This window comes from Nerophis ophidion, linkage group LG03 (genome assembly GCF_033978795.1).
Source record: "Nerophis ophidion isolate RoL-2023_Sa linkage group LG03, RoL_Noph_v1.0, whole genome shotgun sequence".
Classification (NCBI taxonomy): domain Eukaryota; kingdom Metazoa; phylum Chordata; class Actinopteri; order Syngnathiformes; family Syngnathidae; genus Nerophis; species Nerophis ophidion.
Window position 1 is genome coordinate 39,356,719 of NC_084613.1, and position 24,721 is coordinate 39,381,439.

Here is a 24,721-nt window from a genome sequence, read left to right on the forward strand (position 1 = left end):
GCTTATTCCCTTTGGGGTCACGGGCGGAAGGTAGCGTACACCCTGGACAAGTCGCCACCTCATCACAGGGCCAACACAGATAGACAGACAACATTCACACTCACATTCACACACTAGGGCCAATTTAGTGTTGCAAATCAAATTATCATGTTAATACCAATTAATAATAACACAGATTTGTTTGAACATTTGTTTAACCTTTTTTAAAAATATATATGTATTTCTGCAGATGATGCTACTTATATGTCACATTGACCACGCCCTCAGGCAAGCCCACACCTCAGAAAGGATTGTTGCCAATCTTGGGGAAACGGTAACATGTATTTAATGAATTAACTAAGCCACCCCTCTATTGCAGTAGTGGGTTTTCTTTACAGTGGGCTTGTCTCTCAGTGTGGGGTGTGGGCTCTTCTGGGCCACGTCGTTTCCTGCATTGCTCCTACCAGCACACAAATCTCCTTATTTGTTACCAAACAAATCTGCCATGCTCAGCAAGGGGCTTGGCACACGCCTCTGTGTTTTAGGATGAAGTCATTTCCGCAAGTGTAGGATTAAAATAGAAGAGATGCGCGAGCAGCAGCAAGATAATTAACAGTGTTAATGCACAGCGGAGGGCGGGGGGGAAATTTGCTGCCTATATTTCAGCCTCACCATGTGCCAGAAGACAAGAGATCGGTGCGGCCAAAAAAAAGGGGGGGAGAGTAGAGAAGGTAAATCAGATGCCAGTTTCGCCAAAGCAAATGTATGGAATAAAAAAAAACTAATCCGAAGATCCACTGGTCACACACGATCTGCGGAGTAGTGCTGTGGATATGTTAAACAGTCTAAGGAGATATAAACAATGACCTCATGTTCCCAATCAAACTGTCAATCCTGATTGTTTAAACTGGTGTTGAACATTTTCATTCCTGGCATACATTGCTGCCTGACCAGAGGCGATGTGTGTGCGCGTGCAGTGGTCACACACACCGAGCAGCAACGTGTTGTGTACACGTGTGGTGATCCCAGCAGTGGCTTTGGATCACTAGCGCAGTGCTCTGTCCGAGCTGGACAAGTGCCAACTCATCAGATTAGTCGCATGCACCACTGAAAAGAAAATAGAGGCAGTCAAAGATACTTAAAAAAAAAAAAAAAAGATTATTCTTACAAACAAGCAGGCATGACACATATATGTCCAATCACACGGTCACATTACACATTGGCCTATCAATACCAATATAATGTTGGTGGGGATTATATACATTAGGAGAAGATAGAACATACTTTATTTATCCCACAATGCTGAAAGTATGGGATTGCAGTGCAGATTTTTACATAAAAGAAATGTTACACTTACTTGCATATGTTTTTAATGACATTTGGTGTATAAGTTAGACTAGTTATTAGGAGTGTCAAAAAAAGTAGATTCTCAGTTTAATCGGAATTCTTATTTGTAAGAATGTGTATATATACATATACATACATACATATATATATGTACACACACACACGTATATATATGTACACACACACACGTATATATATATATATATATATATATATATATATACACACATACATATACACATATATATTGATGTGTACACACACACACATATATATATATATATATATTAGGGCTGGGCAACGATTACAAATTTTAATCGAAGTTAATCGCACTATTTCTCTGATTAATCGCAATTAACTGCATTGTATACGCAAAGCCCAATAATGAATTCAAAAGTAGTGTGTAGTGCACCTTTATTGGAATATTCCCCCACATGAACAAAAGCGCCAAAACATTTGTTGTGCAAACACAATTTAAATCAGTCCTTGTTAAACAGTAGCAGTTAAATAGCATATTTTATGAAAATCAACTCCAAAAATGTAAATACAAACATTTAAGCTTATTACTACAACTGCCAGGGTATTTAAGTTATCCTGTTTGTTATGGAAAATAAATATAATCTACATACAAATCTCTGAGCCACAATCATAACATCTGAACAGGCAATTTCTGAGGTAACAGCAGAAACATTTTTTTTTATCAGGGATCTTATGTTTAAAAAACCTATATTATAGGTAGTGGGCTGTTTTAGGGAATTTTTGATCAAATTATCTGTAGTAGCAATATTAATAATGTTGTGTTTATTCTGCATAGTGCACTTAAAATAATTATGACCATATCTAGCAAGCACGCGTCATTCAGTCCAAAACGGCCCGATCTATCCACATCCAGAATTGTCTGGCGGCCGTAAGTGATCCCGGAGTGACCACGCTGTAAGCCAGCCATGAAATTTGCAGAATTGTCCGGTATTTTTGCCAAATGTTCCATCTTTACCAAGAGCCCCTCGATGCCAGGCGATGCCATCTTGTTAAGAAAAGGCGTTAACAAAATAAAAGCATGTAAACAACATACGCAAATGTGCGATAAAATAATTGTCGGCGTTAATGGATTGATGAGTTAACTCATAATTAACGCATTAATTTGCCCACCCCTAATATATATATACATATATATATATATATATATACATACCTATACATATATATATATACATACATACCTATATATATACACATACATACATACCTCTATATATATACATACACACACATATACATACCTATACATACATATTATATATAAATATATATACACACACATATACATATATATACATATATATATATATATATATATATATATATATATATATATATATATATATATATATATATATATATATATATATATATATATATATATATATATATATATATATATATACATATACATATACATACACACAGTGGGGCAAAAAAGTATTTAGTCAGCCACCGATTGTGCAAGTTCTCCCACTTAAAATGATGACAGAGGTCTGTAATTTTCATCATAGGTACACTTCAACTGTGAGAGACAGAATGTGAAAAAAAATCCAGGAATTCACATTGTAGGAATTTTAAATAATTTATTTGTAAATTATGGTGGAAAATAAGTATTTGGTCAACCATTCAAAGCTCTCACTGATGGAAGGAGGTTTTGGCTCAAAATCTCACGATACATGGCCCCATTCATTCTTTCCTTAACATGGATCAATCGTCCTGTCCCCTTAGCAGAAAAACAGCCCCAAAGCATGATGTTTCCACCCCCATGCTTCACAGTGGGTACGGTGTTCTTGGGATGCAACTCAGTTTTCTTCTTCCTCCTAACACGACGAGTTGAGTTTATACCAAAAAGTTATATTTTGGTTTCATCTGACCACATGACATTCTACCAATCCTCTGCTGTACCATCCATGTATCCATTTTGGCTGACTTAATACTTTTTTGCCCCACTGTATATGTGTGTGTGTATGTGTGTGAGAGGTGGGGGAAATAATCGATTTTTAGATATATCTCAATTCAGACGTGAACGATTAAAAAATAGATGACAAAACGTCAATAATCGATAATCGATTTATTTATTGTAAATAAAGATATGCAGACAGTTCTAAAAGGTGGCTGAATGAAGCGAGCCACCTCACTGAAAGATCCGACCAGCTCCTTTATTTTAGGGCACTAATGTTCTAGTTTTGCGCACATTTCAATTAATTTAGTAAATGTGTGAATTAATTTAACTGTTTCTTATTAAAATTCACAATTTTTTAAAGTTCCAAGTGATTAACGCTTATTTAGTGAAACAAAAACATTTCAAACTACATCAATATACTTAAATTATAGATGCAGCAATTATATAATTTTTCATTGAATCGTAGCTCCTTATACACACACACTCACACACACACACACACACACACACACACACACACACACACACACACACACACACAAAAATAAAATTGGGTCCCACAGTATATTTTTGAGGTCGCAATTTTTTGTAACAGTTTTGAAAACAAATAATAAATGGATGCATTATCTGTTATATCTCACATTCTATATTGTTTTTTGGAAAAAAGTTGTCATAAACGTTAGTTATCCATCCATCCATCCATTTTCTACCGCTTGTCCACGTGTTTTTTGCTCTTGCTTGATTCTAAAATATATCGATCAATGAGGTGGTCTGGGAAGTAGACGAGCAACGTTCATAATGGTCTCAATAAAATCATTGTTTTATTGTTCATAGATAATAATGTAAATCCCACATTTCATATTTTATGTACATTCTTCCATCCATCCTTTTTTCTACCGCTTATTCCCTTTGGGGTTGCGGGTGGCGCTGGTGCCCATCTCAGCTTCAATCGGGCGGAAGGCGGCCTACACCCTGGACAAGTCGCCACCTCATCACAGGGCCAACACAGTTAGACAGACAACATTCACACTCACAATCACACACTAGGGCCAATTTAGTGTTGCCAATCAACCTATCCCCCCAAGTGCAAGTCTTTGGAGGTGGGAGGAACCCGGAGTACCCAAAGGGAACCCACGCAGTCAGGGAGAGAACATGCAAACTCCACACAGAAAGATCCCGAGCCCGGGATTGAACTCAGGACTACTCAGGACCTTCGTATTGTGAGGCACATGCACTAACCCAGTTACTTACATTAAGTAATAACAAAAATAATACAAAAGAAAACACATTTTTATGCATATGTATATTTATTCAGTTATAAACCTTCATTCACTTTCTTCTTTCCTTCTTGTAACAAAACTTTACAGCTGCTGGTATTTTTTTAATGTTTATTCAATAAGTTGTAGGTGTATTTTTTTCATTATCAAATTGTAAAAAAGTTTTTTGCTTTGTGTCCCAAGGGATACATGCATATGACAAATTTAATTATTCTCACCTGTATGTAGATCATTTCTGTCGTTTAAAAACAGGCACATCTACACTTTCATGGCAAATAATTCCAACAAACTTGGAATTTTGCAAGTTAGTTTCAATGTCATTTAACGCAGTGGCACTCAATGCCTCTAGCATTTCATCTCTGGCTTCATGATGGCCGAAGCTGTGTGTTTTCCTTTAAGAATGGCAATATGGGGTGAGATACGTGTGTAAGTGAGTGGGAAAGTTAGGAAAGGGCGCGCTAGCATGTTCAGGAGTGTTAATAGCATGGTGGACGTCCACTTGGTTTTGTGGAAAACATAAACAAATAAATCGATGGCCTCGTCATTCCGACCAAAGAGCGGAACTGTAGGGACCCAAATTGGAGGATGTTTCTTGGTGCCTGGTGAGGTTAGATATTTGGAAATCAGTGCAAAACATCTTTCCATCTTCATAAGTGAGCCATTTGCTAGAAAAGTGGCTCCTGAAGCCACTTTTCATTGTAGCTTCGCTTCTTGGGTTTATTGCTCGCCATGACGAAACCAATAACACTCGGGAGTCCTAATACCGGAAATACAGTATTTGTGATCGATAAAACTTTCGGCATATCAAAATTTATGAAATTTTACCGGAAAGTGCATTACTTCGAAGTCAACCAATAATTATTAATTAGACCCGGCAAATATAAACAAAACAAAACACCGGCGGAATGCTATAATCGAAAAAAAATAAAAATAAATCTGTGTCCAGGGAGGCACGGACTTCTGGAATTTTGCGTCCTTTCTGATATCAATGCATAAAAAGACACAAAAACGCAGTTAACGCCAACATTGTATATATATATATATATATATATATATATATATACGTATACGTATATATATATATACGTATACGTATATATATATATATATATATATATATATACGTATATATATATATATATATATACATATATATATACATACATATATATATATATATACACATACATATACATATATATGTATATATATATGTATATATATATGTATATACATATATATATATATATATATATATATATATATATATATATATATATATATATATATATATATATATATATATATATATATATATACACACACACACACATATACATATATATATATATATATACACAGTATATATACACATATGTATATACACACACATATATATATGTATGCGTACATATATATACACATATTTGTGTGTATATATGTATGTATATATGTTATATATATATATATATATATATATATATATATATATATATATATATATATATATATATATATGCACATCTTAATATATTACATATAGCGTATTATTTATGCACTGTTGACTTGTGATGTACCAAAAATTCACCCTCTGAAAAAAGACTTTGCTCACCCAAACTGGATGTTGGGATGATGTATCTACTTCCAGTGGCGAGTTGCGTCTTTTCCTGCACACACAGAAGGCACAGCTCACTCAAAGTTGGATTCAGTTTGCATTTGCCTATAGACTGAAGTCACATTTGAACATTTAGCCTACCTCCTGATGTGGCCCAAATCTGATGCGAAAAGGTCAGATTTGAAGGACTTTGGAGGGTTTTAACTGGCAAAAAATATTGGATCTGTGTCACTTGAGAGCAAAAAAATATTTTTTTTAGTTTGTAGTGTCAACGGCCATAAACAAGGCCAGCTCAGTCTTCAGTGCACAACTGTTTATGAGTGGCAAGATTGGTCGACGGTAACTTGATAGATTCTCACAGCAGAGGTGTCAACATGACAAAGGCCTGCAATGTTTGGAAGTCATTCCCTGCCCTAAATTCTCACTTCCTCTGTAGAATTACACCAGTTAAAAAATAAAACCACTACAAAAGGAGAAAGAATAGAAGAAGAGTCACTCTATTTTATCAGACTTATTAAATTATAAAGGCCCAATATTATTTTTCAACAATTTTAAAGAAGTCTCAGATGTACCACAATAGTGTAGTGGAATTATGTTGAGCAAAATATAGCCAAGACGCTGGAGTTTTGAAAGGTGTTGTTCGTAAGATTTATTGGAAATGCAGTTTGTGTGTCTGTGGCTTTAATGCTAACGAGCTGCTTGGCATTCCCGAGTGTGTGGTTCCCAGAAGCGCCATTTTGTACCTAATCCATTCTTTACATTTTGTAACTCCGCACTTGTAATGAATCACATTCAACAATGTAATATTGAATAGTGGGATGCGAAGACATACTGTTAGCAACACTAGCATACCAATGTTGCTAACATAAGAGTCCTATTTTAACAGCAGCTTTATGACTAGTTAGCTTATTAGCTGAAGATAAAACTATAGCTGCCACATTACCGACTGACAGATAGTTGGCAAAATGTTTAAGTTTTTTCATGCAGCAAAGCTTTTTTATTTTATTTTATAGCTGTCCTCTATGTAGGAGTGAGCGTGTACATACGGGTTTGCTTAATCATGTTCCTGAGAAAGGAGGGTCTCTCAAAATTGGAGCTATCAAGTGAGGGAGATGATAGACTTTTCTTTTCTTTCTTCTTCTCTTATTTTTCTTTTTGATTGGTGCTCATAAACAGGCTTTTGGAACACATACTAAACTATTAAGACAGTTTTATTAAATACGTACAATTAATGTCCTACTTGATAGACCAACAGGTGCTATAAAATAAAAGTCAAAAATGGTGATTTATAGTCTACAAATATTGGATTAATTTAGTTTATGCCAACATGCTTAAACTAACAGAGGTACATCACATCTATACACTTGCACAGTTTAACATGTATGAAAAGGAGTAGGAAGAAGCAGGTTGCTGCCATGTAAGCCCCGAAAGAAAATTTTGAAAATCAAGACTACATTTTCTGCAATTGGGTGTATTTCTACACTATATTTTGCTTTTGGATTTATTATCATCTACTAATTTATTTTGGCTGGCTTTTTGACAATTACATGTAGGTAGGTATATTGTTAAAATTGTATCGATTCGATACCCTTATCGATATTCATTAATGATGCAGGTATTTATCTGTACTCTTATCAGTACTAAATGAAATTGGTTTAAAATAAAGATTTGAAAAAAAAGCATTTTTTTATTACCATTTTTTATAAGCACAAGAGATTGTACCCCTCCACACCATGATGTAAAATCTTACAGCAGGGAAGGATTTCATCAACACCTGATTTTTAAGTATTAAACAAGTCAACTATGTTTGCTATTGCAGTTGTTATGTCATCTTGTAAAGAGCACACACATCCATCAATGTGTTTCTATTCATTATGATTACACTCAGCTGGAAATATTATTTATGCATTCATGTACAGAGCACAGACCTTATAAATGATATATCATATCTAATATATCATATAAATCCATCCATTTTTACTGCATATCATATAAATCTTTAAATCAAATAACATTGTCAGTGGGCTTGCATTTTTTAACAATGAAATAGTTTTGTGTTTAAGTTTCGGCGGCCATATTTGAGTGACAGACTGTAGGTTTACAGTTACCGAACTATGTATGGGTCTGTGTTGTGTGAACAATAAAATAAAAAAAGTCTGGGTGATCAAGTGTAATGCTCAATCGCCCAGTTGTAGAGTCAAGAGACAGAACTAACTGAAACACATTTAAGCAAGGTGTCTATTAATGCCACGTCGCAAACACGCCGCAAAGTCAGATACCTGTCTGCGGATTTTATCTTGAATTTATTGAATATTTTATTACTTAAATTGTTCACGTATTTGAGCGGATAATTATCAGCCAATGGATTAATGGATCGCTATAAGGAAGGTTAATGAAGCGCGGTGGCGGCGGTCGTGAGTTAAGTGGCGTTCACTTGAAACTGTATAACTCTTATTATGTGTGTAACTTTGAGGGACTTCTGAGGATGAGTTGTGGTCATACAAACTTTGGTGTTGTTTTGCTTCGTCGGACCGACTGAGGACCGACCCAATTCGGAACCGGTACTAAAAAATACCAGGAATTTATCTACATCGCTACTTACATTTCCCATTTGATGTACCACATAACTTTCAGGTTTTTAGTAGATAATTTACTAACATTACGATCATTGAAAATGTAATGTAAAATTCTATAACATACAAAGAAACTGAGACAAAGAATCTTTCCCATTTGGCAACTCTATCCTATGGCCTCGCTCCCTCAGGTAATATATTCCCGGTGTTGTGACCTCAGCTACAATCGGGCGGAAGGCGGTGCACACCCTGGACAAGTCGCCACCTCATAGCAGGGCCAGGGAATAAGTGGTAGAATATGGATGGATGGATGTTGTGACTTCTGTTTACATCCGTCACGTCAAAAATATACCTTCTCTCTGGCTACTACTAAATGCTCCACAACTACAACTGGTTCTGCACTAACAGTGTTCAAATTGCAATCGTCCAAATACGATAAGCAGCAAAGTAGAAAGCCGTCAACGAGAGAGTAAACGCAGGTGACAAGACAGCTAGCTAAATGATGATAACTATGCTAACTAGCGAGCCTGTTTTGGTGCCTTTTAATCATTTTACCTGTCATACAATTGGTATTTTGACGCAAACATGAATGTTTAAAAACACAGATTTTCACGTTTTTGCGGAAATTTCACATGCCTGCGCTTCTCCGTGTTTCTGCAAACACTGATAATGTGTTCGATTGCTGTGGTATTGTGACTGAAACCATATGTTAAGTGGGGAATTCCTGTTTGTGCTTTCTAAACCATGACAGGTCTGTCTGAGCAGGTTGTGGCACAGCGGCGTTACAAAAAGGGAGTAGTTTGTGATGGTATGATTACACCTTTAGGCAAAAGTCAGCAAGTCTCCCAGGTAATTGCAGCAAACATTGAACAGCAGAAGGCTGTTCAAAACAGCTTCCGAAACATTGATGATAATATCTCGGATGCCCTCTGCGCCTTTCGGACATCCCAGCAATCAAAGTGATCTGTCAATCCATCGATGGCTACTTGTCAATTTGATCATGCAGATGAATTAAGGCTGAGCTATAATGCATTCTAACTGTAAAGATTCCCTGTCGCACAGATGTAAGGAGGCTGGTTTTCTAAGTGAGCAGCAGCACAAAGCAAAAAGGAGCCAAGGAGGAAGGTGTGCGCCAAGGTGAAACTATGATTAATATCCCCTCGCACTCACCACATGGCAAAAGATGACAAGGTGACAGACAGACTAATAAAGCTTTGGAACTTAGACAATAGCATACAAAAAACGACAATGGCACTCTCAGACTGACACTTTGGATCCTGGCATCGTAACACCAACAAGAATACATTGGTTATCTGTCACATCCATCCATCCATCCATCCATCCATTTCCTACCGCTTATTCCCTTCGGGCGCTGGAGCTTATCTCAGCTACAATCGGGCGGAAGGCGGGGTACACCAGTCGCCACCTCATCACAGGGCCAACACAGATAGACAGACAACATTCACACTCACATTCACACACCAGGGAACATTTAGTGTTGCCAATCAACCTATCCCCAGGTGCATGTCTTTGGAAGAGGGAGGAAGCCAGAGTACCCGGAGGGAACCCACACAGTCACGGGGAGGGCATGCAAACTCCACACAGAAAGATCCCAAGCCCGGGATTGAACCCCGGACTACTCAGGACCTTCGTATTGTAAGGCAGACGGACTAACACCTCTTCCACCGTGCTGCCTATCCGTCACATATGCTCTCTAAACGGGATATTTTCAAATGAGCTCCCTAAAAAGACCACTAAATCCACAACAGCCTTCAACTGATGCCTTTGGCTGCCACTAACGTTGGCACGTGTCTGACTCACACACTTCCACTCCTATTAGACAGACCACAGAGCTCATCAATTCACTCGCACACACACACTGTCAGTCAGACGGAGACAAGTCATTGCGCAACTGCCGCTCTCCACCAAAAGGAAAAGTTTCAGTGCTCGCTGCTGACCCGTGCCGCTCTGCATCGACGTGCACTTCACCAGCACATTCCATCCAAAAGCCCCGCCAACTGCGTTTCATTGTGGTCACATGCCAATTACTAAGTTTTCAATTTCACTTGCGCTGATCACATAACAGAAAAATCCTGATTTAATGCAACAGGTGTCAATCACAAAGTCATGATAAAATATTAAATCACTGAACAATATTGATATTATTACAGTACAGTCGCTACGAATTGTTTCTAAAAAATATTACTGTTCATACAACCTGATATACATTGTATATATGCAGTTAAAGTATTTTCCACGGTAGCCGTCAATTTTTTTTAAAACAATTTTAAGCAGACCTGAGCAGCAGAACTCGATTAATAAGAGAGGCAAACAAGATTTTCTTAGCTTCTAACAAAGAATAATAGGATATGTATTATAATTAAATGATTGTTGATCACATCGTCAATCAATAGAGGTAAAACGGAGTGAACTACTATTGATTCAATCTCAACTTTAGAGTTTCCTCGATTATCGCAGGGGTTACGTTACGTTGCAGACCACTCCGTTGTAGGTGCATTTCTGCGAAGTAGAGACACTGTTATTATTTATATTAATATTACTGGATTTATGCAAATAATGTCTTTACAAGCCCTCCACACAGCTGTCACACATACGTATAAACACTTCCCACAGTCCTAAAACACTTTACACACTCTAAAGTCCACTTACTTTTAACATTAAGTACTCACAACTCAATGTAGTCACTGTTTTTATGTTTTTTCACGGTAGGATCAGGGAAATTCTGTCAAATGCACATTACTCTGTTGTTGAGAAGATGGAAAGAATTTTTCATTGCTGGGCAGCAGTTTATACAGCAGTTTGCTTGGTACATAATTTTAGCTGTTTGCCATTCCACCAAATCATTGCATTTTAATACATTTGATTCAATAAATCAATCAATCAATCAATGTTTACTTATATAGCCCTAAATCACTAGTGTCTCAAAGGGCTGCACAAACCACCACGACATCCTCGGTAGGCCCACATAAGGGCAAGGAAAACTCACACCCAGTGGGACATCGGTGACAATAATGACCCAGTGGGACGTCGGTGACAATAATGACTATGAGAACCTTAGAGAGGAGGAAAGCAATGGATGTCGAGCGGGTCTAACATTATACTGTGAAAGTTCAATCCACAATGGATCCAACACAGTCGCGATAGTCCAGTCCAAAGCGGATCCAACACAGCAGCGAGAGTCCCGTTCACAGCGGAGCCAGCAGGAAACCATCCCAAGCGGAGGCGGATCAGCAGCGCAAAGATGTCCCCAGCCGATACACAGGCAAGCAGTACATGGCCACCGGATCGGACCGGACCCCCTCCACAAGGGAGAGTGGGACATAGAAGAAAAAGAAAAGAAACGGCAGATCAACTGGTCTAAAAAGGGAGTCTATTTAAAGGCTAGAGTATACAAATGACTTTTAAGGTGAGACTTAAATGCTTCTACTGAGGTGGCATCTCGAACTGTTACCGGGAGGGCATTCCAGAGTACTGGAGCCCGAACGGAAAACGCTCTATAGCCCGCAGACTTTTTTGGGGCTTTGGGAATCACTAACAAGCCGGAGTCCTTTGAACGCAGATTTCTTGCCGGGACATATGGTACAATACAATCGGCAAGATAGGATGGAACTAGACCGTGTAGTATTTTATACGTAAGTAGTAAAACCTTAAAGTCACATCTTAAGTGCACAGGAAGCCAGTGCAGGTGAGCCAGTACAGGCGTTATGTGATCAAACTTTCTTGTTCTTGTCAAAAGTCTAGCAGCCGCATTTTGTACCAACTGTAATCTTTTAATGCTAGACATGGGGAGACCCGAAAATAATACGTTACAGTAGTCGAGGCGAGACGTAACAAACGCATGGATAATGATCTCAGCGTCTTTAGTGGACAGAATGGAGCGAATTTTAGCGATATTATGGAGATGAAAGAAGGCCGTTTTAGTAACGCTTTTAATGTGTGCCTCAAAGGAGAGAGTTGAGTCGAAGATAATACCCAGATTCTTTACCGTGTCGCCTTGTTTAATTGTTTGGTTGTCAAATGTTAGAGTTGTATTATTAAATAGAGTTCGGTGTCTAGCAGGACCGATAATCAGCATTTCCGTTTTTTTGGCGTTGAGTTGCAAAAAGTTAGCGGACATCCATTGTTTAATTTCATTAAGACACGCCTCCAGCTGACTACAATCCGGCGTGTTGGTCAGCTTTAGGGGCATGTACAGTTGGGTGTCATCAGCATAACAGTGAAAGCTAATACCGTATTTGCGTATGATGTCACCTAGCGGCAGCATGTAGATGCTGAAGAGTGCAGAGCCAAGGACCGAACCCTGGGGAACTCCACATGTTACCTTAACGTAGTCCGAGGTCACATTGTTATGGGAGACACACTGCATCCTATCAGTAAGATAAGAGTTAAACCAAGACAGGGCTAAGTCTGACATACCAATTCGTGTTTTGATACGTTCTAATAAAATATTATGATGGACGGTATCGAAACCAGCGCTAAGATCGAGGAGCAGCAACATAGATGACGCATCAGAATCCATCGTTAGCAATAGATCATTAGTCATTTTTGCGAGGGCTGTCTCCGTGGAGTGATTTGCCCTGAAACCGGATTGAAAGGTTTCACATGGATTGTTAGACGCTAAGTGTTCATTTAACTGCTCCGCAACAATTTTTTCGAGGATTTTTGAAATAAAGGGAAGGTGAGACACCGGTCGGTAGTTTACCATGAGGTCAGGATCGAGGTTAGGTCTTTTAAGAAGAGGATGAATAACCGCTTTTTTGAATGCTAGGGGAACAGTGCCCGAGGAGAGTGATAAGTTTATAATATTTAGCACTGATGGACCTAATAATACAAAGAGCTCCTTGATCAGTTTCCCAGGAAGAGGGTCAAGTAAGCATGTTGTCTGTTTTATTCCATTTACACGTTGTAACAATTCCTCTAATGTTATTTCCTCAAAACGAGAGAAACTATTTTGGAGGGCAGTATCCGCCGTATATACCATCGTATCAGTGTTAATAGAACCCCGTTGTAGCTGGGACGCATTGTCTTTAATCTCCTTTCTAATGACTTCAATTTTCTTACTAAAGAATTGCATAAAGTCATCAGCTGAGTGGGTTGAGCTACTGGAAGGGGTCCCTTGTTGGGTTAGCGATGCTACCGTACTAAACAAAAATTTAGGATCGTTTTTATTACGGTGGATGAGATTTGAGTAATATTTAGCTTTAGCTAAGATAAGCATGCGTTTATAAGTTATTAAACCATCACTCCATGCTTGATGGTGCACCTCAAGTTTAGTCGTGCGCCATTTGCGTTCCAGCTTTCTACATAATAATTTCTGAGCTCTAGTTTCTTCTGTAAACCACGGGGTGCGCTTTTTTGGAGCCTTTTTTAACTTTAGCGGTGCTATGTTAATAAAATGCTTCAATGTTCATAATATCCAACGTTATGTATTATTCTAAACTGGCCTCTTTTGTAACACGATTAGTGGCTGAAGAGTACTTTTGTAGTTATCTAACTCAGATATGGTAATAATACTGAGCACTGGAGCATATGGAGTGAGTTTGTGTCCAGAACATGTTTTGCTTTATTTTGAAGTGTTTTTTGCTACCTCATGTTGGATATTTTTCATTGGAGATTTTCATTTCATTAAATAATTTATCATTACACCCAAACATTTGATTTCTTTCACCCACTCAATGTCTACTCTGTCTATTTGTGTTTGACTTTCCCTTCTACTGTTACCATCCATCCATCCATCCATCTTCTTCTTCCGCTTATCCGAGGTCGGGTCGCGGGGGCAACAGCCTAACCAGGGAAACCCAGACTTCCTTTCCCCCAGCCACTTCGTCTAGCTCTTCCCGGGGGATCCCGAGGCGTTCCCAGGCCAGCCGGGAGACATAGTCTTCCCAACGTGTCCTGGGTCTTCCCCGTGGCCTCCTACCGGTTGGACGTGCCCTAAACACCTCCCTAGAGAGGCATTCGGGTGGCATCCTGACCAGATGCCCGAACCACCCCATCTGGCTCCTCTCGATGTAGAGGAACAGCGGCTTTACTTTGAGCTCCTCCCGGATGGCAGAGCTTCTCACCCTATCTCTAAGGGAGAGCCCCGCCACCCGGCGGAGGAAACTCATTTCGGCCGCTTGTACCCGTGATCTTATCCTTTCGGTCATGAGCCAAAGCTCATGACCATAGGTGAGGATGGGAACGTAGATCGACCGGTAAATTGAGAGCTATGCCTTCCGGCTCAGCTCCATTTTCACCACAACGGATCGGTACAACGTCCGCATTACTGAAGACGCCGCACCGATCCGCCTGTCGATCTCACGATCCACTCTTCCCTCACTCATAGGACTCCGGAGGCAGTGAACAGGTACCGACAGGCCAAGCGCTGGGCGGCTTCAGTGGTCGCTGAGGCAAAAACTCGGACATGGGAGGAGTTCGGGGAAGCCATGGAAAACGACTTCCGGACGGCTTCGAAGCGATTCTGGACCACCGTCCGCCGCCTCAGGAAGGGGAAGCAGTGCACTATCAACACCGTGTATGGTGCGGATGGTGTTCTGCTGACCTAAACTGCGGATGTTGTGGATAGGTGGAAGGAATACTTCAAAGACCTCCTCAATCCCACCAACACGTCTTTCTATGAGGAAGCAGTGCCTGGGGAATCTGTGGTGGACTCTCCTATTTCTGGGGCTGAGGTCGCTGAGGTAGTTAAAAAGCTCCCCGGTGGCAAGGCCCCGGGGGTGGACGAGATCCGCCCGGAGTTCCTTAAGGCTCTGGATGCTGTGGGGCTGTCTTGGTTGACAAGACTCTGCAGCATCGCGTGGACATCGGGGACGGTACTTCTGGATTGGCAGACCGGGGTGGTGGTTCCTCTCTTTAAGAAGGTGGACCGGAGGGTGTGTTCCAACTATCGTGGGATCACAATCCTCAGCCTTCCCGGTAAGGTTTATTCAGGTGTACTGGAGAGGAGGCTACGTGGGATAGTCGAACCTCGGATTCAGGAGGAACAGTGTGGTTTTCATCCTGGTCGTGGAACTGTGGACCAGCTCTATACTCTCGGCAGGGTTCTTGAGGGTGCATGGGAGTTTGCCCAACCAGTCTACATGTGCTTTGTGGACTTGGAGAAGGCATTCGACCGTGTCCCTCGGGAAGTCCTGTGGGGAGTGCTCAGAGAGTATGGGGTATCGGACTGTCTTATTGTGGCGGTCCGCTTCCTGTACGATCAGTGCCAGAGCTTGGTCCGCATTGCCGGCAGTAAGTCGAACACATTTCCAGTGAGGGTTGGATTCCGCCAAGGCTGTCCTTTGTCACCGATTCTGTTCATAACTTTTATGGACAGAATTTCTAGGCGCAGTCAAGGCGTTGAGGGGTTCCGGTTTGGTGACCGCAGGATTAGGTCTCTGCTTTTTGCAGATGATGTGGTCTTGATGGCTTCATCTGACCGGGATCTTCAGCTCTCACTGGATCGGTTTGCAGCCGAGTGTGAAGCGACCGGAATGAAAATCAGCACCTCCAAGTCCGAGTCCATGGTTCTCGCCCGAAAAGGGTGGAGTGCCATCTCCGGGTTGGGGAGGAGACTCTGCCCCAAGTGGAGGAGTTCAAGTACTTAGGAGTCTTGTTCACGAGTGAGGGAAGAGTGGATCATGAGATCGACAGGCGGATCGGTGCGGCGTCTTCAATGTCTACTGTTACCGGATAGCATTAATGTATTAATTTTTTCTGTTATTGTTTGGATTAGCTTCAGTGTGTTCTCTCCCGAACAAAACAGAGTTGTATTGTCTGCAGATAAAACTAACTTTTAGACCTTGTAACTTTATATAGAGATTGAACAATATCAATACCTGGGGTACACCGCAATAAATGATTAGTGGTGTAGATGTGTGTTTGCTTAGCTTTACGTATTGCTTCATGTTAAGTAGATTCTTATCCAGTTTAAGGCCAACCCGCTAATGCTGATATTCAATTTTGTTAATTAGGATACTATGATTAAATATGTCAAATACTTTAGTTATATCCATTAACACCGCTGCTGCACAGCGTTTACCATCTATTGCATTGTTAATCTTTTTTACTATTTTGATTAACAAAAATGTTAATGTAAATGTTGAAATGTTAGCTTTGTATCCACATTGGCAGTCTGAGAGTGTTCCACTTTCATGAATTTGTCCAATTTGTTTTCAATATTTTATAAAATTATGGAAGTAAGGAAATAGGTCCATGGTTTGTAAACTGGTGTCTACAGTCTTATAAATCGGTACAATTTTTGCCATTTGCCTATTTAAACTGATAAGTTGTTGATATAAATTGAAGGTTACTTCAGTTACTTTTTTATCGTTTTCATATCGATTTCGTTACAATAAGTTGAGGTCTTGGATTTATATTTATTCACATTTTTCTATTATTTCCTCACCTGTCAGGTCCGTATAAACCATCGAGGTAGCATTTCTGTCTATGGTGTCATCATCACTCTTATCGTCCAGATTTCGTCCGATATTTGCGAAGTAGTTATTAAAGCTTTCGATTACTTGTTTTCTAATTGTCATTTTCAATATTTCTGTCTGGGAAGTGTTAAGGGTAATCTATATTTGCACCATTTTTAATGACTCCATTTAGGATGCCCCATGTTGTGCTTATGTTGTTGTTTTTGCTCCTGTCTAAGAAATGACTATTCTGGTGTTTTTGTTTTTGTATGTTTTGTTCTGTCTGTATAGAACGTTGTGTTATAAATGTTCAAAATATTATTTTCTTCTTGTTAAAAGCATTTTTCAATTATTTTGTCATTAATGGTGGATTGTTCTTCTTTTGTTTCTTACCAAGTTGTTTCTATGATCAATGTTTGTCATAAAGCCTCATAAAAGTATTGAAAAAGTTATATATGCATCGTCTGCATAATTTTCACTGTACATTGTTACAACTTTGTTCTCTGGTCATTTTTAAAATCATTCATACTTTTCTAGTGCATATTTTTCGAAATGTCTTTTTGTCATCCATGTTCAATCTTCCTGTAGTTTTTGTCATAGATGACCACTGATGTCAGTTATTAGCAGACCACTGTAGTGTTATTATCAGAATCATTAGAAAAAAGATTATCAATAACCGTGGCACAGTGTCCTATGATTCTGCTTGGCGTTGTGATTTAAGGATATAAACTGATGCTATACATTGTTCCTGTGAAGTCATAAACAGTCTTTTGCTAATTAGGGTACAATAGGCCAATGTTAAAGTCACCACACAAGAAAATTACTTTTTCTGGATTTCTTTGAAGTAGGCCTGGGCAATATGGCCTACAAATAAAAGAACATATATATATATTTTTTTTTTAAACAAACAATTGTATTTACGATTTTAAAGAACCCATCAAATACAAATGACTGAGATAATTCAAAACAAGTTTTTCTTTATTTGTGTCAAAACGAGGACTATGGTGTGGCTTGTTTTCCCGCAATGCAAAGGAACTGGACTGGCCGTGGCGTGAAGGTAAAGACATAATTTAATTATGCTATAAGAAGTGACAACAAAAGGCGCGCACAAGGTGGAAATTGATGGATGGATGGATAATAAATCCTCCATTACCTCTATCATAACTAATAATTTGGAATAATTGCTTTAAATTTATTTAATTTGCTCTGTAAAGAGAATTTATATATAGTAATAAATGTTACATTTATTACATAACATAAATATATCCTTATAACCTCTTAATGCTGAAATATACTGCAAAAATAGAACTAATTGTGAAAGAAACAAAGTTGACCAGAGTGCTTTACGAGTAGTCAAGAGTAATAAAAGTAGGTCACTGTGTCATGTTTACAAATACAAGATTTCTCTCTGAGCAGGAGATGAATCTGCCAACAGCAACACATACAGGTATAGTCAGAATAAATGTAAAAAACTACTTTAGCTTCATAATTTCATGTTTTGGAGCTTTTTAAACTTAATTTAGACAGCCTCGGTCCTTCTTTCTTCTTCTAGGCTGTTCTACTCGCATGCCCAAGTCCAATAAAACGGCTTCCTGGTAAACGTTTTGTACGCCCCGCCCACAGGCACCCGCCCCTCCCACTAAAATACTACCTTTTGTTTGAAACCGTAAAGAAAAGAAACAAAACCGTAAAAAAGAGAAGCATCATTAAACCTTTGAAACACACAAAAACAATCTAAGTGTACAAAAATATAAATATTGGCATCAAAAACATCCACCTAAATTTATTGTATTTTTTTAATGTTTGTATTTATTTGTTGCCAAAACTTGTTTCAGTGCCAATACAACTTTTTCTAAATTGTCATTTTTTTCCCCTGAAATCAAATCTTATTGTAACAATATTGAGTGTTTTATTGTTTATTGTTATTATTGTAAATCCCACATTTTGTATTTAAATGTAGATTCTAAGTGTCTTATTCAGTAAAAAACTAAACAGACAATCTCAAAAACAAAATGAACTTTAGTTATTTTACTAAATTTTTCGACTGTCAGAATGTACATAGGGCAGCATGGTGGAAGAAGGTTTAGTGCATCTGCCTCACAATACGAAGTTCCTGAGTAGTCCTGGGTTCAATCCCGGGTTCGGGATCTTTCTGTGTTGAGTTTGCATGTCCTCCCCGTGACTGCGTGGGTTCCCTCCGGGTGCTCCGGGTTCTTCCCACTGCCAAAAACATGCACCTGGGGATAAGTTGATTGGCAACACTAAATTGGCCCTAGTGTGTGAATGTGAGTGTGAATGTTGTCTGTCTATATGTGTTGGCCCTGTGATGAGATGGCGACTTGTCCAGGGTGTACGCCGCCTTCCGCCTGATTGTAGCTGAGATGGGCACCAGCGCCCCCCGCAACCCCAAAGGGAATAAGCGGTAGAAAAAAGGATGGATGGAAAAATGTACATAAAACATAAAATGTGGGATTTACAATATTATCTATGAACAATAAAACAATGATTATTGACACTATTATTAACGTTGCTCGTCTACTTCCCAGACCCCCTCATTGAACGATATATTTTAGAATCAAGCAAGAGCAAAAAACACGGCGAAAAATAAAGGCAAAAGAACAAAAAAACAGGTACTTATTCGATATAATATCACTTTGAACTTTGTTGTAGTAAATTCTGCAGAACAGTGATATTACATCAAGGACTCAGGCTCGTTGCTTCTCCGCCCACTTTGCCCCGTCGTTCGTCTGCATGAAGCAACGCCTCCAACGGTTACCATAGTGTTTGGTATATTTATCAATGACCAAACTTTGTTTTGTAAACATCGAGCTTATGCTCAATCATTAATTTCTCCCTCCATGAATGCATCAAAACGTTTATATATATAGCCCACGTCTTCTTCCTTACTGATGACTGATGCTTGAACATTATTATCCAGCACCATTTGCTGGTCACATTGTGTATCAGTCATTTTAACTGCAAGTATCTTTTATGTCACTCAAAAGTGCATATTTTAACCAATGGAATCATTTCTGTAGTTTGAAAACCTCCAGCGTGTATATTATGCTGTATTACGCCCAGGTATCCCAGTTAATTGCCTTTTTTATGCTGTTTTGCAAGACCCGTGTCACGTGACTTCAAACTGGACAGAACATTGGTTGGTTCTGAGACAGGATCGATTGCTGCAGCCTTATTTTACGAGTCTTGCTTTTTAAAGCAGCACATTTTTCAACCCTGAATTTCTTTACACTGAGTTTTTAATACACTGATTTTTTTTTTTTTACACTGAATTTTTTCACACCTAATTTCTATACTCTGAATTTTTTCACACCAAATTTTTTTTACACTGATTTTTTTTACACTGAATTATAAGACACTTTTTTTTCCAATGAAATGTTCAGCATAATTTGATGTAAAATAATTTAACTCACAAAATTTGAACGCCTGCGATGAGGTGGCAACTTGTCCAGGGTGTACATTGCTTTCCGCCCGATTGTAGCTGAGATAGGCACCAGCGTCCCCCGCGACCCCAAAGGAAATAAGCGGTAGAAAAAGGATGGATGGATGGATGGATGGATGGAAAATTCGAACGCAAAAAAATTCAGTTACATAAATTCAGTGTCAAAAAGAAGCTTCCATATTAAAACATTATGTTAACTGTCCAAGTGTGCGACCACATAGCTTATTTAGGACAAGTAAAAATTATCATGTAAAGTTTGTAGACAAAGTTATTAGCTCGGTTGGTAGAGCAGCCGTGCCAGCAACTTGAGGGTTGCAGTTTCGATCCCCGCTTCCGCCATCCTAGTCACTGCCGTTGTGTCCTTGGGCAAGACACTTTACCCACCTGCTCCCAGTGCCACCCACACTGGTTTAAATGTAACTTAGATATTGGGTTTCACTATGTAAAGCGCTTTGAGTCACTAGAGAAAAAAAAGCGCTATATAAATATAATTCACACTCACACTTTGTCAAAAAAAATTAATAAGCCTGGTACCAGAGCAATAAGCAAAATCTTTGCATTGTGTAATAGACGAGAACACACAAGCAAAAGGTGTCGCTTTCTAGTAGCAAACAATGGAGAGCAACCTGCACCTCATCAACATTCGGGGCAAGTATCACATCAACTAAGACATGGCAACATATCACCTCATCCCCAGTGATGACAGCAAAGTGGCACTTGTGCAGAAGGCCCAAAACTTGCAAGCGTTAAACCCCAGAGGATGTGAACGTCCTGGTCCGTGTCTCGCATACTTGACTGCATGCCGCACATTACACATGTACGCCGTAAATTTCGGTGTTTGAACCAAGCCTCCTGTGTTCACGCGTATCCAGGAACACATCAATGAAATGTACAGGAAACAGGCAGTCACGGAGGAAAGACTCTGGGAAAGCAGCCCTGTTTGTTATGAACAGGCCCTATCTGACCTATGCACCTGGAACAACATGGCTTAAGACCTCATTTGGAGATATATATTTTTTTCTACTTAAACAGATATCCTCCTCTTTAATTTTCCGACATTTTCCTGAACAAGTCCAACTGAGACTATTTGAATGGTAATCAGATGGAAGACTTTGGTTGTATTCTTCCCTTTCTGTTTTAGAACAGCGTAGGAGCGTAAGAGGGGAAATGACATAAATGCAGAGTACAAGAGGAAAAAGAGAAGGGGACACAGCCTTTAGAAATAATTTATAACAACAACTGTTTTAACAAGCAGCCATGTGTCAGCATTCCTCTGATACTACACAACAACATCACATGTTGCACCTGAATGCCACAACAACGCTGTAGCAGGAATGAAGACAAGCTGAACCGACCAGTCTATACGTCGGGATCTGCTTCACGCTTTGTCATGACCGAGCCCTCATGCATTCCAGCCTCCTTCTCGGATTTCGGCCTCTTTGGTTTTCTTTTTTGGCTGAATTATTTTCCACTGCGGGCCCACATGGGCTCGGCATGAGACAAGGGCCTGCACCCCTGCTCCTCCGTATTTTGATTCCTCTCAGAACTCTTAAGTAATGTGTTCCAGAATGTGCAGGGCCAAAATACAGAGACAGTGGAGCAACTGACAGACAAGTCCAGACAGTAAAGAGCATGTCATCGCCGTGTGGCAGCAAAGACCGCCCGCAGCAGCTCATCATCGTCATCATCATCATCCAAACGCCACATTTCACTGTGGAAACATGTTTTTCTTCTATGTGTTTTTCCTCTCACTTAAAGTTCTTTGAAGTGGTTCTCACTCCATTGGCTTGTTTTGCCATCGCTCTCATCTATGTTCTGCATCCCTGTTGTATTGATGGGGGAAAAAAAGGCAGATTGCAGTGGGATTCCTGCATAGTTGTGGCAATTGGTCGAAAAGTTGGTAACAAGATGCCAGGAAGAAGTCAGCGCAAGATTGCTTCACTTAAAAAAGTCAGGACCACCAAGAAGCCCAGAGAGTCAATACACCTGCTAGCAGAAAACAAGCCTGAATTGCATTTTTGCTGGGTCAATTTCCCGAATACACAGCAGGTTAGGCGGAATAGATTTACTTTGTGGCAGTGTAAGAGATGACATCATCTCTATTGGAGCCCCAGAGCCGTGGTACATGAAGCACGGTACAGATCAGGACAAAAGGCGCATTTGGACTATGAGGCAAGCAGGAAACCCAGTCACACCTCATTACGGTCAAAGCAATCAAGCCTCTCAGTCACCACCAGCATGAAGACACTAGCAACCAACTGAGGTCATAATGGTGTCATCTGACTTTTAACTGTACGCATGACTCATATCGGTCAGACGCTCTGTGATGTCAGAAATTGACAAAACTTCCTCCTTTTTTTTTCCTGGAGAAGTGATTGATTTCACTACAAAATTCCAACACATCAAAATTGGCATTCTTTACACCAATTACGAGCAATGAATGAACCTTCACAGTTGAGTGGAAGACTTCTCAAAATCTTTCATTCATCACGGGACTATCCAGTGTTTCTAATACATTTATTTATTTCTGGGGGCCCACCACAGTTAAATTCAGACCACCACAGATTTATTTGGCTTTTTTGTGATACCACCCCAGAAGGATACCAATGATGAAAGAGGAGAAATATCACAATTCCCATTAGAGCTGCAGCTATCAATTATTTTAGTAATCAAAAAAAATATGTATTATTTTGTTCAATGAATCAAGCAATAGGATTAAACATTCTATAACCTATTTTAGGAAAAATAAACATATGAAATAAAAATGTTTCTGCTTCATGTAATGCACATTATCAACAGTGAAACTGCACTTTTGACATCCATCCATCCATTTCTACCACATGTCCCTTTTGGTGTTGCGGGGGGGACTGGAGCCTATCTCAGCTGCACAGAGGTAGAAAGCAGCGTACACCCTGGACTAGTCGCCACCTCATCGCAGGGCCAGCACGGATAGACAGACAACATTCACACTCACATTCACACACTACGGCCAATTTAGACGTGTGCATTTATCAAATAAGAAGTTTAAAAAAACTTGCATGTGCGCTTTATTAAAATTGCCATGCGAAACCGTATGTATGTGTATTTAAAGTTTCGGGCACTCCATACCGTCCGGATTTTAGCATCTTTTATTGATTACACTCATCAAAATTAATCGAAGCAACAGAATAAAATCTAAGTTTTTTTTTGTTGTAATTAATCAACTAAAATTGATTGATTGTTGCAGCCCTAATTTCCAACCAGTCAAAAGAAAATGGATTGCATATCGTTAGTGTAGCAAGAGTATAGTAGTGCATGTGTCACTGTCCTGGTTGCTCAGTACAATACGGCTAAAACAACAACAAGATAGACAGACAGGCTAGTGTACAAAGTGTGGTAAAGTGCAATGATGTTGTTCATTCAATAGTACAAACCCCGTTTCCATATGAGTTGGGAAATTGTGTCAGATGTAAGTATAAACGGAATACAATGATTTGCAAATCATTTTCAACCCATATTCAGTTGAATATACTACAAAGACAACATATTTGATGTTCAAACTGATAAACATTTTTTTTTTTTAAATAATCATTAACTTTAGAATTTGATGCCAGCAACACGTGACAAAGAAGTTGGGAAAGGTGGCAATAAATACTGGTAAAGTCGAGGAATGCTCATCGAACACTTATATGGAACATCCCAGAGGTGTGCAGGCTAATTGGGAACAGTTGGGTGCCATGATTGGGTATAAAGCAGCTTCCATGAAATACTAAGTAATTCACAAACAAGGATGAGGTGAGGGTCACCACTTTGTATTCGGGTTTGGGGCAGAGGCGTGGTTAAGAGGGGAGGAGTATAATTCACCAACTCGAGTATTTCATATACTGTGTATATATATATATATATATATATATATATATATATATATATATATATATATATATATATATATATATATATATACTGTATATATGTATGAAACACTTGACTTTCAGTGAATTCTAGCTATATATATTTATTTTATTATATTTATAAATAAAATAAATTGTTGAATTTCCGACGGCACCTATCAAATAGACAGTAATAAAAACACAGTTGTTCTACTAACTGTACTGTGCTTACTAGT

At 39.1% G+C, this 24,721-nt stretch overlaps 1 protein-coding gene across 5 annotated transcripts in view; it reads right to left on the minus strand.

Annotated features, from left to right (window-relative positions):
• The window catches only part of LOC133549571 (signal-induced proliferation-associated 1-like protein 1), a 153,532-nt gene that overhangs the window by 117,398 nt on the left and 11,413 nt on the right, over positions 1-24,721 (minus strand). For 3 of the 5 annotated variants that reach the window (XM_061895118.1, XM_061895117.1, XM_061895114.1), the window contains exon 2: positions 6,161-6,215. The exons of 1 other annotated variant lie outside the window; for it this stretch is intronic. The gene's annotated coding sequence lies outside the window, so the exon portion shown is untranslated. Of the gene's footprint in view, positions 1-6,160; positions 6,216-6,304; positions 6,325-24,721 lie in introns of those variants that run through there. One more of the 5 variants, XM_061895116.1, reaches the window with a different exon arrangement.